Source organism: Triturus cristatus, chromosome 11, assembly GCF_964204655.1.
Source record: "Triturus cristatus chromosome 11, aTriCri1.1, whole genome shotgun sequence".
Taxonomy (NCBI): domain Eukaryota; kingdom Metazoa; phylum Chordata; class Amphibia; order Caudata; family Salamandridae; genus Triturus; species Triturus cristatus.
This window is the reverse complement of record NC_140594.1, coordinates 370,246,658-370,265,559: the sequence shown is the minus strand read 5'-3', so window position 1 is coordinate 370,265,559 and position 18,902 is coordinate 370,246,658. Positions and strand designations below refer to the sequence as shown.

Here is an 18,902-nt window from a genome sequence, read left to right as displayed (position 1 = left end):
TAAATTAAAATAGGTAGGTACTAGTGAGGCTGACCTTTACCGCTTTGGCAATGTAGACTCTTTGTTCATGGCTTACATTCACACCTAGCACCTGTAATTTTAGAAAAGCAAAGTTGCATGTTTCAAGGATGTGATGACAAACCTTTTAACTAACCCCTTAGTCTTTTATTTATTTATTTTTTAAAGTTATTGTCTACAGAGGGCTACATCTTTAGGCTTCTGAAGTGCCACCACTCTTGAGTCGAGCAGTAGCTAAAGAAAAACATGAGAGAGTTGAATGTCTCACTATTTGTGTGGGCTGTTAGCATGTTACTATTGCAGCCTTTTTGTATAGGTTAATGTGTGCCCGCTTGTGGTATTGTTGACACTCTGTCCTTGTCCAGTGCCAGTTTGAGTTCTTTGTGCACTTTTGTTGCCCCTAACTGGGTAGTGACCTTGCAGTATAGACTCTTATCATTTCCATCACCTTCTTTTGTGCTTATGCAGTGAGATCGATGCCATACTACAGCTTAGCAGCATGTCTATTTTGTTCGCTGTGGCGACGAGGTGGCACTAGCCGACTGACTTGCTCCTTTTTTAAGTCTCGCCTAGCGTTGCAACACGCATGCGTTGCTCGCGTAGCGAGACATATTGGGGTAAAAGTATTTTAGGAGAGGGACTTGTAATCCTGCCCATGTTTTCAATTTGGCAATATCAATATTTATTTAACACCCTGTGTTCTCATTACTCTGCAGGGTTTTTGGTTACCGCCCTGTGGCTTTTTTGTACACGCCCTTTGGACACCGAGTCTACGGCGTCTTTCAGTTTTATGGTTGTTCTGTTATCTGAGGAGGCGTGCTAAACTAAGGTTCAGGTAGAGTTCACCAAGGCATCTGCTTTCCAGGCTGTCACGTGCGTCTTCTCCCCTCCCTCCTCCACCCCCACCCCACTCTCTCTGCTGTTCCTCCCCCTTCCTCAAGTGCTGTGTGGGGCGCACCGGCAACAGCTTGTTTAAAATCCCGGGACAAGGAGCAGAGACAGTGTTGGCTCCTTTATATGGGAGGAGGTAAGCGGGGAGTAACGCAGCTCTCTTCGCTCCCACAAGGCTCGCAGGACCCCTCCACTGCACACAATCTATCAATGCACTAAAAGCATGAATGGGGTAATGTTTCTCCTTTCTACACAGCAGTGGCCTGAGAATAAAGATGCATACTGGGTGATGGTTTAATGAGTAGGGCGCCTGCCTGCTGAATATACTATACTGTTCCGTCCGTCACTAATATAGGCAGTCCGTAAACACTGAAATGCATATATTGCTGATAAGATAGCTCATTGGGTTGTGCGCCTGCTGAGGTGCCATTTTACTTCTCTACATAGCAGTGATTCGAGCATATGAATTACACTTGTTAATATCTCCTTGAGTTTTCTGTTTAGCTGCTGAAGAGGCTGTTGTAAATCACTGGCTAGTGGCCCCAAATAAGGATGCCTAATTAGGTGATAATAGCTCTATGGGCTGCACGAGGCACTAGATGTGCATCAGCTTGGGTAATAACGTGCATATTTGTGGAAGCAGGCCTCTTGGCGCTATCGATAGGCTAGAAGGTATTTATTGTTACCCAACGCATCTTATCACCCTGAGAAGGATGGACGGCTGATTGAACCTGCCGGTATTCGAACCGGAGACAGTGAGGTCTAACACATTTTCCAGAAGTGGCTGCATTCAGCCAATGAACTACCAGACCTGGCTACATATGGGGCATTAAGAACGTGATGTCACACACACTCAACAAGAGCGCACAATAGCGTAGCTCTGTGGGCTGCACGAGCCGCTAGATGTGCATCAGCTCGGGTAATAACGTTGCCATGAATGATAATTTCAACTTTAGCGGCCCTGCTTAATGACTGGCTGTACTTCAGGAAAATGCCCAACACATCTAAAAACGCTCAAATAAGATTATAACTCGTCCTTGCCTACCAAAAATAAAATGAAGTTTCTGGGCAAATCACTTAATCCTCCGTGTCTACCAAAAATTTAATGAAGATGTCGTCGTTCAGTTTAGCAATACAGAACTGCAAAAAAATATAAGTTACATCAAAAATAGTAAACTGCTGCAGAGTTAAGATTTTTTTCTATTCTCAGACTGAAGACGAAAATAGAGAGCCCGATACGGACCTGTTTCGGCTCCTGCTTTTAACAACTGCCGGTGGTGAGCTCCGGCAGGACCCTGCTCACTCAAAGCCGTGCGTGATATCATGTTTTTAGAAGTGTGTTTTACCTAAAGCGCCACAATGCAGCCTGCATCACGGGTAGGAGAGGGGTATTCTGGCAGACTGTGGGGCTGTGTAACAGGGGGACTTTTGCCATGAATGATAATTTCAACTTTAGCGGCCCTGCTTAATGACCGGCTGTACTTCAGGAATATGCCCAACACGTCTAAAAACGCTCAAATAAGAGTATAACCGTATCGGCTCCGAGGGCTAAAACCTTTGTGGGCTGGAAATCAAAAGAAACGGCAACTATAACACAGAATCGCCTCAGCCCGGAGCAGTTAGCACAGAAAGACCATTGGAGAAATAAAACAGCCAGCTCCTGTCCTGTATGGCAGGGGGCATAAACCCAGGCGTGCTTGTGCACAGGGGCTTTCTAAAAACGTGTTGTTTGGCTCATATTTCGTTTTTCAATAAAAGGACCTCTCACCCGAGGTTGTGGCGTAAAGGCTACAGCTGCCACATTTGGAGCTCAAGAAGCAGGTTTCAGTTTTAGCATGGCCTTCATAGCCTGTATTTCTGGGCAAATCATGTAATCCTCCGTGCCTACCAAAAATTAAATGAAGATGTGGTTGTTGGTGCTTATGTAAAGCAGTTCCAGTTTAGCAATACAAAACTGTAAAAAAATAAAAGTTACATAAAAAATTGTGAACTGCTGCAGAGTTAGGATTTTTTTTCTATTCTCAGACTGAGGACAAAAATATTGCATTAGGGGGATTTTTGCCATGAATGATAATTTCAACTTTAGCGTCCCTGCTTAATGACTGGCTGTACTTCAGGAATATGCTCAATACGTCTATAAAACGCTCAAATTAAAGTATAACTGTTATCGGCTCCACGCCATTTTATTTGTAAAACATTTGTGTGAGATACTTTCTGCAGGACACAGACATGCCCTGCAGCAATTTGTTTACTGTCTCCTTGGCAAGTGGTTTTATCTAATCTATGTCGCCATTTTTTGTTACTAAGGAATTAGCACCACCTGTTAAACATTTGTTTAAACAGATACTTCCTATGGGGCAGACACGTGCCTTACAGTAATTTGTTAAGTCTGTGTCTTGGGGATGTCTTTCGATGTAATCTGTGTTGCCATCTTTTGCTACTAAAAAGTTAGCACTTAAAAGGAAAGTGCTTTGTTTTTCAACACGCGTGCTGTGAGTTTTTTTAGCGCTTTACCGCAAACAAAAGAGCGTCGTGATGTAGCTTTTTACAAAATAAACACATCCCTTCTAGCAATTTGTTATCTTTGCGTTCGGCAAGTTTTTTAATATCTGTGTCGCCATCTTTTCTTAACCACAATTTAGCAGCTAAAACAAAAGTCTTATGTTCTGTACCACACATATTGTGATTTCTTAAACTTTTTTATCAATTTATAAACAGCGTCTTATAGTCTACGTTTACCCTGAGAAAAAAAAACAATATAAAAAACAATATAATTTACAATGCTAAAAGCTTTAAACAATGTCCCTGCGAGACCTATTGCATTATAAATGCTTGTTGTTTCTATGTTTAACCCACTTGACGCAACTACAATACTAAAAAATCTGCTCTTCAATAATCAGATAAAGCACAGTCAACTCCCCTGCATGTTGTAAAATTTATACATCCGGTAAAATGTGTGACCTAGTGTATGCCATTGTGTGGCCATGTTACCGTCTTTGTATCTAGTTTATTTCCCCAAATACGCTCTGGGTCATCTTCAGATTGTAGCTAAAGCTGGTGATTATTCTTACTATTGGTTGCATTATGGTGTGGACTCTTTTGCTGCTGGTGCACTTTCGGACCTTTTAGGGGACAGCACCACTCGATTGCTTCCGAATTGGGTGCACTCTGCCCTTGGCTGTAGTGACAACCAATTCCACTTGGAAAATCTTGTGATAATATACTTGCTTACTTCCGCTTTCTATACTTGCTGTGTCACACTATTAGTGACCTTCAAATATGGACATGCTTTGATTGGTGCCTGTAAAATTCGATGTTGGTCCATGATGTGGAGCTGGGACACCATTTTGCATGACTATGACCTCACCTACGTTACTTATCTGCGCCTTATACTGTGCTGTCCCACTTGGTGCCTGCCAGCTGCTCTAGAAAAACAATTGTATTTTGTTCTTCCTCCTCGTTAACTAGGCCCATTCCCTGGCCTGTGTGGATTATTCCAAAGTGTAGGAGGGGAACCCTGGAGGTATCAGCCTGCTAGGACATTTGTTACTCATAGCTTATTTGTTGCTCTATTACGTTGACACTCTTCCTTTTCCCATCATCACTACTTCCTCTTTTTTTTTTTTTTTAAACCTTCGTGAACTTATCGTCTCTCTTGTGATTATCTTGTCACCGCGTTACGTCTGAAACGAGTGTATCTGCTATTTGTGTGTTGCTATTTACAGCATAGCTGCAGATGTGCTGTGACTTTTTTTGAGACCCCAATTAATGGCAGGAAATCCCCTTCTGTGAAAATTTCCTAATGTGTGGATTATGGTCCCAGTGTGTTTTTCCTAAATATTCCGCCATAGTGCACTGCACGAGGAGCGCCACGCTTGCACCAAAACGGTCAATATGGACGTATAATCCATGTGGGTGTGAGTAATATGAGTATAACCACACCTGTGGGTTGAGGGTTCTCCACACATCTGCTAGGTCCCAATGGTTTAGCTATTCCTTCAAATGTCTCGCATTGGAGGTTGCTGCTGTTTCTGCAAGTGGTGGGAATGATCTGTCATGTGTCGTGTCAAGGAGAGTTAAAGTCGCCTCCGAACAGCCATGGGATATCACACCAGCGCGACAACAGACCTTTGAGTGTGTGCCAGAGAGGGGCTTGCTCTGTGTTTGGGGCGTATATGGAGTCAAGCACCACACTGACCATTGAGACGGCCCTTGGTGAACACATACCTGCCGCATGCGTCTATTATTGTCTCTTCGGAGTCAAATTGGGTTCTGTGCCTCACCCATATCAAGGCCCTCGCGTGTAAGCGGAGTATCCTGTGGCCAGTATTTGGCCCCTCCACCTCTGCTGTAGTTTGCGGATTTCCGTCTGGGAGATGTGTGTTTCCTGTAGAAACGCTATATGTGCGGCGTGAAGCTTCAAGTAGGCATATATCGCATATCGACGCGCTGGATACCCCTGACGTTCCAGGTTATTATGTTAGTGTGTGGCATGAGGTGTGTAGGAAAGGCAGTGTGTCATACGGTCTATGCGTTGCACGAGGCATAAGGTGGTAACAGTGTATACTGTGCGGTTATAGAGCGGAAAAAGGTGATCTGCGAATGCAGGAGCGTGCTAACTTTAGCAAAAGATACGAACGTTGAAATTCTGGTGATTGCCTGATGCATCTGTGATGCCAGTGCGTGTACAAGTAACATAACTCGATCGGGGTAGACAGGAACAAGCTTTTGAAGCTGGTGATTATTCTTACTATTGGTTGCATTATGGTGTGGACTCTTTTGCTGCTGGTGCACTTTCGGACCTTTTAGGGGACAGCACCACTCGATTGCTTCCGAATTGGGTGCACTCTGCCCTTGGCTGTAGTGACAACCAATTCCACTTGGAAAATCTTGTGATAATATACTTGCTTACTTCCGCTTTCTATACTTGCTGTGTCACACTATTAGTGACCTTCAAATATGGACATGCTTTGATTGGTGCCTGTAAAATTCGATGTTGGTCCATGATGTGGAGCTGGGACACCATTTTGCATGACTATGACCTCACCTACGTTACTTATCTGCGCCTTATACTGTGCTGTCCCACTTGGTGCCTGCCAGCTGCTCTAGAAAAACAATTGTATTTTGTTCTTCCTCCTCGTTAACTAGGCCCATTCCCTGGCCTGTGTGGATTATTCCAAAGTGTAGGAGGGGAACCCTGGAGGTATCAGCCTGCTAGGACATTTGTTACTCATAGCTTATTTGTTGCTCTATTACGTTGACACTCTTCCTTTTCCCATCATCACTACTTCCTCTTTTTTTTTTTTTTTAAACCTTCGTGAACTTATCGTCTCTCTTGTGATTATCTTGTCACCGCGTTACGTCTGAAACGAGCGTATCTGCTATTTGTGTGTTGCTATTTACAGCATAGCTGCAGATGTGCTGTGACTTTTTTTGAGACCCCAATTAATGGCAGGAAATCCCCTTCTGTGAAAATTTCCTAATGTGTGGATTATGGTCCCAGTGTGTTTTTCCTAAATATTCCGCCATAGTGCACTGCACGAGGAGCGCCACGCTTGCACCAAAACGGTCAATATGGACGTATAATCCATGTGGGTGTGAGTAATATGAGTATAACCACACCTGTGGGTTGAGGGTTCTCCACACATCTGCTAGGTCCCAATGGTTTAGCTATTCCTTCAAATGTCTCGCATTGGAGGTTGCTGCTGTTTCTGCAAGTGGTGGGAATGATCTGTCATGTGTCGTGTCAAGGAGAGTTAAAGTCGCCTCCGAACAGCCATGGGATATCACACCAGCGCGACAACAGACCTTTGAGTGTGTGCCAGAGAGGGGCTTGCTCTGTGTTTGGGGCGTATATGGAGTCAAGCACCACACTGACCATTGAGACGGCCCTTGGTGAACACATACCTGCCGCATGCGTCTATTATTGTCTCTTCGGAGTCAAATTGGGTTCTGTGCCTCACCCATATCAAGGCCCTCGCGTGTAAGCGGAGTATCCTGTGGCCAGTATTTGGCCCCTCCACCTCTGCTGTAGTTTGCGGATTTCCGTCTGGGAGATGTGTGTTTCCTGTAGAAACGCTATATGTGCGGCGTGAAGCTTCAAGTAGGCATATATCGCATATCGACGCGCTGGATACCCCTGACGTTCCAGGTTATTATGTTAGTGTGTGGCATGAGGTGTGTAGGAAAGGCAGTGTGTCATACGGTCTATGCGTTGCACGAGGCATAAGGTGGTAACAGTGTATACTGTGCGGTTATAGAGCGGAAAAAGGTGATCTGCGAATGCAGGAGCGTGCTAACTTTAGCAAAAGATACGAACGTTGAAATTCTGGTGATTGCCTGATGCATCTGTGATGCCAGTGCGTGTACAAGTAACATAACTCGATCGGGGTAGACAGGAACAAGCTTTTGAAGGTCAACTGGGAGAGAGCGGAGCAAAAATGCGCAACCGCCCAAACTAACAGTGGCATACGGCAACTCAAGGCCGCGTTTGCTGTGTTGAACTTTCTAGGAGGTGGGGTGGGCCAGAACCTGCAGTGAATGGGAGAGCTAAATATGGGGTAAGTAATTGCCGGTGAGTTAGAGCCAGTTGCAGCCTCCGGAGGCAATGACGGGTCCCACGTTGAGGCATGAAGCCACATTGGTCTGGATGGACCAGCTTTGTTAAGTAGGGCTTCAATCACTGAGCCAAAATGGCGGCATACAGCTTAACCTCCGGATTGAGGAGGGAGATGGGATGGTAGTCCGCGCATTGACTGGAGGGAGGCTGGGATTTCGGGAGGACCACAATGGTGGCGATATCCGTCTCTGGCAAAAAGGAACCTCTCTCCACAGCTTCCTGAAATAGGTCAGCCAGACGGGGCACTAGAATTTCACGGTAAGTCACGTTATACTCCTGAGGAAGGCCATCTGGGCCCGGGGTCTTGCCCGATGAGTTGAGGGAGATCGCTTCTTCGATTTTCTTTCCGAGAAATGGGGTGTTCCAGATCCTTCTGGGCGGTCATCTCCAGCCGAGGGAGACGTACCTTACCTCGTTCAAGGAGATCAGGGAGCGATAGGTCAGGGGTATGCGCTGTGTATAAACGCCGACCGCAGGTGGCAAAGGTGCTGGCCATCGCCACAGGGACGCGGTGCACCGTTCCAGCCTCGTCTACCACCTCTGGGACAATGCGGTTTGCCCTGGGGAATGTGGCTAGCCTGTGCAGGATCGTACCGTTCTTGTCTCCCCAGCCATAAATTCTCGCTACCGACGACCTCCATAGGAGCTTAGCAGCGTCCAGGGATAATGGTCTAATTTCTTCCCGAAGGTGAGCAAGCTGTTGGGCCTGGGTGGCGTCATCAGACAGAGACAGTAGTTGTTCCAAGGGAAGCGCCTGCGCTTCCCTCGAGGTGATTTCTCGCCATTGTGCCTGCCTCTGGTTCTTGAACTACCCCTTCGTGACACCCCGAATGGTTGCCTTTCCTGCCTCCCATAGGGTACCCGGGGAGGCTACTGAGCCTTCGTTAGTAAGGAAGTAGTGCTTGAGTTCTGTCCCCACCACCTTTTTGAAACCCTTGTCTTGGAGGAACCAAGCGTTCATTCTCCATGTTTGGCGGGCCGAAGTGAGGGGAGCCCCCGTGCTAAGGAGTGCTGGAGAGTGGTCGGAAATACCCCTGGGCAGGATACGGATGTCTATAATCTCAGAGCATTCAGGTGCGGGGACAAAGATCGCATCTATGCGCGCCTGTGTATAGTGGGCCGCGGAGGTGTGTGTGAATTGGGTGGTGCGGGGGTGCCATGTGCGCCACGCATCGCAGAGGCCCAGAGACTCGGACCAGTTCTTTGGCTGTTTCGCATGCGCCGTTCGGGAGACGGAGGGAGGACCTGTTGTGTCAGGAAACTGCTTTAAAATCGCCTCCAACAACCGTGTTTCCCAGAGGCATAGTGTTCATCAAGGCAGCGGTATGTGCAAGTGTGGATGTGAGCATCGGGTGGGGGCATATACAGGCATGAGATTGAGGGGGGTACCAGCCAGTGAGCCACAAACTGTCTCAAATGACCCTTGAGGATCATGGGTCACCTGGGAGAGGACAAAGGGCAGGGTGCGTCTCAAGAGGATAGCCACCCCACGGGAGCCCCTGGAGAAACTGGAGTGGCATACTCTATCGTATCCATAGCGAGCCAGGTAGGGGCAGCAATTACCTAGGTGGTGCGTTTCTTGAAGCATGAAGATATCTATGTGGAGGCGTTGCGCATAGCGCAGGACCGCCGTGCGCTTATGCTGGTCCAGGACACCATTGACATTCCACGACAACACATGGAGAGGCGACCTAGGTGTAGTAATAGCGGTCATGACAGGTGGTACCTGGTCTGTGTAATCTGACAGGGGTGCATGAACGCGCGTGGGAGCCCGCAAATGTATGGGCAGTCGCGTGCAGTGAATCAAAGAACTGTGTTTTGTTCGGAAAAATAACTCGCAGGCGTGCAGGGAACTGGAGCTGGTACTGCAGCTTCTGTTTAACATCCTTATAGGAGCGCCGGAGTTCTTGCACCTCCCTAGTGTATTCCGGGAATACCATAATGGTATGGTTTTGAAATTTGAGGGGACCTGTAACACGTGCCGCTCGCAAGATGGCATCCCGGTCCTTGAAGTTAAGAACTTTCAGGATGATGGGGCGAGGCAGAGCACCCGGGGGCAGCCTGGTTGCAGGGGACCTGTGAGCTCTTTCAACCACAAACCATGACGACAGGGTGTCTTCAGGCATCCACGATGTGAACCAGGCCTCAACGAAGATGGCCACCTGGCCCGTCTCAACTCCCTCGGAAAACCCTACCAGGCGGAGGTTGTTACGACGAGCGTTGTGCTCAGCATCTTCGGCCCGCTGATGTAGCTCCTTGGTATGACTGCGGAGATGGGCCACCTGTCCTTTAAACTGTGAAATGTGATCTCTCCAATCTTCCCCTCAACGGACGCTTGCGAGGCATTAATGGCCTGAAGGATGGTGTTTAGATCCCTGTCCTGGGGAGGGCCCCCAGCTGCCCTCCCAGGGGGATCCTGTTCAGAGGTAGTGAACCTGTCCATTTTCATCTGCATGGGAGCTGGCGTGGATTTAGGGGCCCTGTCTCTCCCCATAGTTGGCGACAGTCCCATTCGTTGGTTGGATAACAGGGACCAGGTTTGGCGAAACCCAACAAGCATGGAAACTTTGCCGGAAGGCCAAGACCCCAGCAGCACACGATAGAACCAGGTAGTTGCCCAGTTGACCACCTAATGAGATGGCCGCAGACACTTGCTCTTAAAGGCCGGGCCCCGAGAGCAGAGGGTACAGCATGCCGAACCCCGTTGACACAGCAGGCCGTGCTCCAAGCTTCACAAATCCCCACATCACAAGGTAGCTGGAAGAAAGGCCTCTGCAGCGTATCCGATCACACTGGCCCCCAGGCCAATCTTGGAGCGGTAGAGAACAGGGGGGGGCACGCATCTCCCTTCACATGCACTGCTGCCCGACGTGACAGCCGATACCCCGCCCCACACAGGAGGATGGAGACACCTTCAGGCCTGGTAGGAGGTCAGCCCGGAAGAATAGGCCGCTGGCTTCAGAAATGAAAAGGCCCAGCCCCGCCTAGACAGCAGGCCGCATTGCAGGCCTCGGTGCCCTCCACATGGCGGGCCGGCAGGAGACAGCCCCCTCAGCACACCAGCCTCGGAACCAGTCAGACAGCGGTGGGGGATGCAGAATGCCCCACCACGCCAGGCCCAGGAGAAGGGGGGCACGCGTTGCCACACGTGCCGCTGCCCGAACCGGCAGCTGGTCCCCACCCCACTTACCGGATGTTGGGGCCGCCGTCAGATCGGTGGGGTAGGCCACAGCCGCCGCAAGCTGGTAGGCCAGCACCGCCCCTACAGCAGGCCGCGCTACCCTCCACACAGCAGGGGCGACGGAAGACAGCCCCCTCAACACGCCAGAGCACACCGGCCTCAGAAGCACTTAGCGGTGAGGTGGTGAAGAGTGTCCCACAGCTCCAGGCCCGGGGGGGGGGGGGCACGCGCTTCCACACGCGACGCTGCCCGAGCTGAGAGCCGGTCCCCGCCGCACTCACCGGGGGCGGCGCCGCCTTCAGGCCCAGCAGGAGGTCGGCTTATTATGGTAGGCCGCTAGTGCAGGAAAGAAGCAGGCCCAGTACGGCAGACACAGTAGGCCGCGATGCAGACCTCGCAGTTTTCTACGCAGCAGGGTCAGCGGGAGACAGTGCACCAGAACACACTGGCCCAGCAATCCGCCTCACAGCGGGGAGGGGGTGCAGAGTATCCCACAGTGCCAGGCTCCGGGGGGAGGGTGGCACACGTTTCCCCACGCGCTGCTTCCCGAGCCGACAGCCGGTCCCCACCCCACTCATCAAAGGAATCCATACCTGGAGGTCGCAGCCTGGGGCCCACCTGGTAGAAGGACTCGCAGGCACCCCTCACTGTCGCCGGTATGCCGCACTATGCGCCAGCCGAGACGCTGGCCGAGCACCAGAGGACGCAGGATGCAGGCCTCGAGGCCGCCACCATCAGCTCTACGGGTGGCCAGGCCGATCCTGTCCGCCACTCACGGATATTCCGGCCAAGGTCAAGGCACAAGATGCAGCCCGGTCGCCGCCTCTTACCTGTCTCCTGCCCGCACCAGCACACAGGAGGCGCCTCACCGCCGTCGGCGGGACGCCACCGCAGCAGGATGGACAGGCCGCTGCAGGCCGCGTGCTCCAGTCTGCTTCACAGGCCCCGCATCATAGTTCCGGGCACAGGAGGACGGCGCCACCGTGTCGGGGGTCCTCTGCGTGCAGGTAGGGCTCACAGATGGTTGCCGATGCTGGCAGGATTCGAGGCGGATGATGGAGGGGTCCGGAGCACTCTTAGAGCGCGACCGCTATCTTGACGCCTCAGGCCACGCCCTCCACATTCCCCATTTTTAATGTGGCTTTCTAGATCTTTTATATATAAACAAAATAAGAAAGGGGCGTGAACGCAGCCCTGTCGGACCCCGCAATCCATCTTTATTGGGGCAGTGAGATCACCACTTGCTCCATATCGGACTCTTCCCATCACTCCCTAATGCATTGCTAAAAAATGCACAATAGGTGGTTCAATGCCCATGGTCAACTTCTTATCCCAGAGTCTTCCTCTCTGCACCCAGTCAAAGGCAGACGTCAAGTCCATGAACCCAAGATAAAGGGATCCAGGCTTGGCTAAAGTGTACTTGCCTATGGCTAGGTGCAGATTAAGGCACTGTTTAACCAGGCCTCTCCTGAAGCCATATTGGATATCCGAAAATTTCCCATTTTCTGTTACCCAGGTCTCCAACCTCCCCAATATCACATGGCCCATGATTTTACAGGAACAATCAATTAACGATATGGGCCGTTAACATTTGGGATCCGACCAATCTCCCTTTTTGAATATGGGGACTATTGTGACCGATCTCCAAGAATCCGGGGAACCCTGGGCCACATAGCATCTCAAAATATGTGTTAGCAGCGGGAGCCATAGGGGAATGTTAGCTAGAAACAAGTCCGCTGGTATACCGTCCGGGCCAGAGGCCTTGTTCTTCACAGCACTATGCACTACTTTGGGCTAATTTGCATCAAGGGGACGTAGTACAGATGGTACATGGGCATTACCTTACAACTACCATGAGTTTTGTGGTAAATCTCCATCTACTAGCATTGGTAGACAGGAATCAGTGCCAAAAACGTACTCTTTCTTGAAACCGGGGTAACAGCGGAGCAAATTTAAAAAGTCACAGCATCTTTTTCAACTCTGAATATGCGTTGCACTGTACAGCAAACAAAGTCAGAAAAGTATTGAACATAGTACCACTATAGTGCACGAGGCAGCCTAAAGTGTGCCAGCACCATGTTTTACTAGGTATGACACTGTTCTGCCCTTCCTTTCACGCAGCTCAGCCAAGCAAATCTAGTTGCTGCACTACGTGTAAAGTTAGTAAATCTGTTCATAAGTACTTAACATAAAATAAACAAATTAAAATATATATATTTTCAGTAATATGGAATCAGACTGTACATAGCAAAGCGGTTTAAAAAAAAAAAGTTTCCATTTGAAAAACATACTCTGGAACTCTGCTAAAACACCCTTACATTACTCCTCAAAAAAAATAAATCTTTCTCACCATGAAGCCCCAAACAACTCCATCATTTAAAGCCATAAACTAGCTTCCAAGCATCCTTCGTATTTTCTTATTAACCAATTGCACACATTTACATTTCTTTCAAGTTGCATACACCCTGTTGAGAAGGTTTGTTTCTTATTTCTTTGTCTCCTTCTCCTTTGGTTTCACAGAACAGGAGAACCCCTCCCCTTCCCTTTCAGCCGGAGGCACCTGAAGGTTGGCATTATACAGTTGAATAGTTGTATTTTAACAAAAAGTAAGGTAAATGTAATTGTAAAATTTGAAAAGATTGGGTTGGTTGTCCCCTGTAGCTCTCGCCTACTTCAACCACTAAGGTCATCTAAAAGCCATTTGCAGGTTAGGAGGCTTTGTTTATTTCTTGAAGCTTTTCGTATCTCTAAGTTTCATGCTCTTTCTGCCTAATGAGCCCACTTGCAAGGTCCCCATAAAAGAGGGGCCCCAACTGGGATGTGTGCGTAGCGGAATTCTAGTGTGGCATTTGATTCCGTACAGTTAAGAGGTCTGGTATTCCTGCACCAGCGTTTGCATGGCGCAGGATCAATAAAATAGATTTTTGTCTTGGTTGGCATAATACAGTTGAACAGTTGTATTTGAACAAAAAGTAAGGTAAATGTAATTGTAAAATTTGAAAAGATTGAGTTGGTTGTCCCCTGTAGCTCCCGCCTACTTCAACCACTAAGGTAATCTAAAAGCCATTTGCAGGTAAGGAGGCTTTGTTTCTTCAAGCTTTTCATACCTCAGTTTCATGCTCTTTCTGCCTAATGAGCCCACTTGGAAGGCACCCCTAAAAGAGGGGCTCCAACTGGGATCTGTGCATAGCGGAATTCTAGTGAGGAATTTGATATCGTACAGTTAAGAGGTCTGGTATTCCTGCACCAGCATTTGCATGTGCAGGATCAATAAAGTAGATTTTTGTCTTGCCAGAAAATCCAGCAGGTAAAATCACTATGGGGAAAGGCTGCATTGTAGCCCGGATCCCATCCATAACCCCTGTGTCCATAACCCCTGTGCAATCCTTTTACAAGGCGGTTCGGCGTCTCTGCCCTGCCAGCCAACATTCTCCCCTACCACCCTCACTCTCCACACTACCTCCCCTGCCTTACATAAGCCCCCTGCACACTTTTACCAAAGCCCCCGCACACTTAAATCAGGGTCCACACAGTAATTCCCAATTCCACTGGGTTTAATTTGTAATTGCATGTTACTGAATGGTTGTCATTGCACGTACAGGTGATTACTAGTGTGGGGTTTTCACCCTACCAGCACTGAGCGACTTTTAATCTGGGACTAGGTGGGCTACTTAAAGTGCCTCGGGATAGATTAACAGGAGGTAATTCCCATTTATCACATCCCCCACATCTACAAATACACAACAGGGGTACTTCACCACACTTTAACTTCAGCTAAAGACAGTGAATGCAAGACTTTATCAGAATATAATAGGGACAGAATTACTGTATTATATTGTCATTTGCATAACACTATTATAATCTTTGAGGGGCCCAAAGTGCAGATGTGCCAGAAAGGTTGGGTTATTTTATTTTCTGAATGCTCTGTAACCTTTCAATACACTTGTCCCATTTAAACAGAAAGAAACTGATTGCAAAATGTAATTTATATATTCTGTCACCAGGGTTTTAGCAATGATTCTAGTTAATGCTCTAGCTCTCCAAAGCCTGTCCGCTTCACTGTTCCCAAGCAATTGTAGCATTACGCAAAGTGTATTTTGTGTGTTGTAGTCTCTTTTGTATTCTCAATGCATGTGGCTTTTTCCTTACACAGAAGCTGCTTTGTGGTTGAATGGATGCGCTTTCAGGCCTTGTAACTGCCAGAATCCCTGAGTTTGCACCTCCCAAGAGTAGCTTACTTCATATCTGTGCACTTGTTTACTCTCGTATTCTGTGTCATTCAAACTGTATATTGTAGGAAGCTGGTTCTGGATGTAGTATATTAAAGTAAGGTGTAGTGTGCACAGAGTCGATATTAAAATAGCAATACTAATCAGGTTCAGTGGAAATGGGTTTGCAAAATCAGTAAAAATACTTTACAGTGATACTTAAAATACTTTGTGGTGTCCATCAATAACTTGGCAGTGTACAAGATAGACACTTGGTGCAATTTTTAAAGAATGCAATGCAATCCTATGGGAGGAAAACAACTGTGCACATTTACGGGTAAGCAATCGATTTGTACATCCAGTCTTCGGTGGTTTAGATCAACAGTGGGCAAGGGTCAGATCAAGGCAGGTACTGAACTACCAGCGGCACTGAGGAGACTTTGTGCATAGGTCGCTGGGCCCAGTGTTAGTCAGTGGAGACTGGGGGCACCCACAGAGGTGCTGGTTGCAGGTAGGTACCTGCGGTTTCAGGGCATAGGCCCCAGGTGTTAAGGCAAGTGCAGAGGTAACACCAAAGATAGACGAGCAGTGGCACTGGGGGCGGGTGCAGCGTGCAAACAGTGTCAGGCATCCAATGCAATCCAAGGGAGATCCTTCTTTTTTTTAGGGATAAAGTCTGCATGTGTCAACCCGCAGGGTGCAGGCAGAAAACCAGCTTAGGTAAGTTAGGATGTTGGGGGTCACACGGTCACCGCTGGTCAAGCCCCCCAAAGCCCAGGGGTGCCTTTAGAGGTCGGGTTTCTTCTTACTGGGACTTTCACAGTTTTGGGGGGACCCTTCTGATTCACACTGCAGATGTCATGGTGGAGGTCAGTAGAGATCAGCCGACACTGGATTCGAGGTCAATATCGCTGGGGAACCTTCACTGGACTGGTGGGCCACTTGGACTCGGGCCTGAGGCACCTGGTGCAGAGGAGTCAGGACTCAGTTCCAGATGGCACAGGAATCCTTGGAGTTGATTTCTTCGGGACAGGTTTGCTGTCCACAGGAAATTGGATTCTTTTTTTTTTTAACATTTTATTTTTTAAGTTCAAAATAGGTTTATTGAAATAGAAGAATACATTAACCCCTTCGCTGCCAGGCCTTTTCCCCCTCCTGTGCCAGGCCTTTTTTTGGCTATTTGGGGTAGTGCGCGCTTAGGCCCCTGTAACTTTTTTTTTGGTTAAAATTTTTATTAGAAACCGTTGGTACACAGTAAAATACAGACAAGGGCCTACAACCACCAGGGCCGGCCGCTATAAAGCCCGAGGGCCCGCAGTGCAACGCCACACATTCAAATGATCCAGAGGCAAAGCTCCCGGCAGTTCGTGAGCCGGGAATTGGATTCTTTTTCGAAAGCGGCAGTCCTCCCAGGGTTTTCAGAGGTTTCTGGCTGCAAGACAAGTCGTCTTTTTGTTGCCAGCTCATTGAAACTTGAGACAGGCTGGTAGTGCTGGGGCAGTGGCAGTTGTTGTCTTCAGGCTTCTCTGCAGGGTTGGCTTCAGTTTGTTGCAGATCTGAATTCCTTGTATCCAGGATGACCCTAAAATACTAATCTTAAGGGGCGTTACCAGGATTTACAGGTCGTAGACAATGGTCTACTTACCTTTAGGGTGACTATACCCTCTCTTTTTAGTCTCTTTGGGGGTGAACACATCCCTAACCCTATTGGCTAAAATCTTTCCAACCAATATGGAGGATTTTCAAAGGAGGGGGTCATTTCCGTTCAGAACACCTTAGGGTGGCCCTGACTGGAAGGGGACACACCGCTCTAGTTTTCTCACCGACCTTGCTGCCAAAAGTGGGGCTTGGTCAGGGTAGGGGGGCGGGCATCTTCACTATCTGGAAAAGGCCCTGGCTAGCGTAACAAAGGTCAGGAAGCCTTTGAGGCTCACTGCCCTGAATCCTGATCCTGCTTGGAGTTAGGTGTGAAACACCTCCTGCCAGAGCAGGCTTTGTTTCTGACCCACGAGAGCACAATGGTCCCACCTCCGGGGGTCAGACATGTGTCAAAGTGTCAGGCTGTTGCTGACCAGTCAGCTGCACATCAGAGAGTTTGTAGTTTTTCAGGGGGCATCTCTAAGTCACCTCTGAGTTCATTTTACAATAAATCCCACACTGTCATCAGTGTGGGTTTATTATGCTGAAAAGTTTGATATCAAACGTCCTAGCATTCAGTAAAGCCATCATGTAGCTGTGGAGTTCGTAAAGACAAACTCCCAGCCTGTGTACTCAGTATGGCTTCACAGCACGTACAATGTCTAAGAATAGACTTAGACACTTTAGGGGCATATTGCTCATGCAACTATGCCCTCACCTGTGGTATAGTGCACCCTGCCTTAGGGTTGTGAGGCCTGCTAGAGGAGTGACTTACCTTTGCCACAGGTAGTGGTTTGTAGGCATGGCACTCCGTTTTAGTTGCACCTAAACCACAGTATACAATGGCAGTGTGTATGTGAGCAATCTCTTAGGGTGGCATAACACATGCTGCAGCCCTTAGAGACCCATATTGGTCCCAATGCCCTTGGTACCACTGGTTCCTTTTTACAAGGAACTTATATGTGAGCCAGAGCTGTGCCAATAGTAGAAACAATGGTACGGCTTAGGGAAAAGAACACCTGTACTAGGGCCTGGGTAGCAGGGACCCAGTACACACTCAGTCAAAGTTGCATCAGATACTAGGCAAATAGTGGGGATTACTGCAACAGAACCCCATTATCCTACATATATTTACCGATCACTCCATAGATGGCAGGTATTAGCTTGTCTTTCCTCGCACATCCCTTCTACACCCATGAATAAGCTCAGCTACCCACTTGTTTATGACCTTTACTACCATAGTCACACACCAAAACACTTTAGACAGGCCCTATTGCACTCATACAATTCTGTCCATCAATTAAAATTGAACGCTTAAGCAACGTGTCTCACTCATTTTCTCAAACTCCCTCAGAGACATAGTATAGCATCACAATCGGGACGGTTAAGCCTGAGAGTGAAAAGTGTCAGCTGAAGTGTACGGCAGGGAGTGTCCTGTGATTCCGAGAGAGGGGCAGACCGCTAAACAAGCCTTCTTGCCAGGGTGCCTGCTTGCCTGAAAGAAATGTAAATGTGCACAACTGATCAATATAATATTTATAAAGGCTCCTGGAAGACGTTTTTTTCTTTAATTGATGGAACCACTTGAAGCTGCCTGACACAGATTTATACTTTTTGAGTGGTATTGCAAGGGAGTTCCCAGTTGGGCTGTGAAGTGTGTGTTTTTAAAGTACAGTTATAAAAGAGAAGTGCACAATGTGTACAGTCTGGATACACGGAAATCTATATTTTAAAAGAATCTGTATCTTCAACCTTTTTGCGCATTTTGTAGCAGCCTATTTTATACTATGTGCAATGCAAGTTTAAAATAATTACCTACATATTCACAGTGCTTCCTGTCATAGACTGACTTCGTAGCATTAACCTACAAAATTCTCCACTGTAGCAACCATGATTCAATTCTGAATTCGGTAGAATATTGATCTCTGCAGTGCATTAACCAAACAAGGTTTCATAATGTACTATAGTGCATTTCACATTGATTAACTGAACTTGCATTTATTTTTCATTTAAACTGTGCCTTGTATGTAGTTACCTGACGGTGAAAGACCGAAAATAGTTTACATTCTTTTTTAGCCATGTCTTTGACCCCCACCCTTGTTCACCTCATCCCCATTGGGCACAGCATCACAGTTCACATACTTTTTTTTATGCAATCCGAAAATCACATGAAAAATCTGATTTATAGTATGTCCTTGGGATGGTGTCTGTGTAGAGGCAGTACACCAGCACTCATTTTATGTAGGCAGCACATCCCTGTGTTCCGCCTCTCCAAACCTGTGTAGTTGGCAACAAAATGGTTGAGAACTTTGTCAAACTGAGGCCGGTTCTTCCAAAGGCAGTATTG

General features: G+C 47.8%; 1 protein-coding gene across 9 annotated transcripts in view; it reads left to right on the top strand.

Annotated features, from left to right (window-relative positions):
* GPAT2 (glycerol-3-phosphate acyltransferase 2, mitochondrial) overlaps positions 1 to 18,902 on the top strand; it is a 1,263,238-nt gene that overhangs the window by 33,707 nt on the left and 1,210,629 nt on the right. For 2 of the 9 annotated variants that reach the window (XM_085634207.1, XM_085634202.1), the window contains one exon: positions 13,230 to 13,275. The exons of the other annotated variants lie outside the window; for them this stretch is intronic. The gene's annotated coding sequence lies outside the window, so the exon portion shown is untranslated. Of the gene's footprint in view, positions 1 to 13,229; positions 13,276 to 18,902 lie in introns of those variants that run through there. 9 annotated transcript variants of the gene reach the window in all.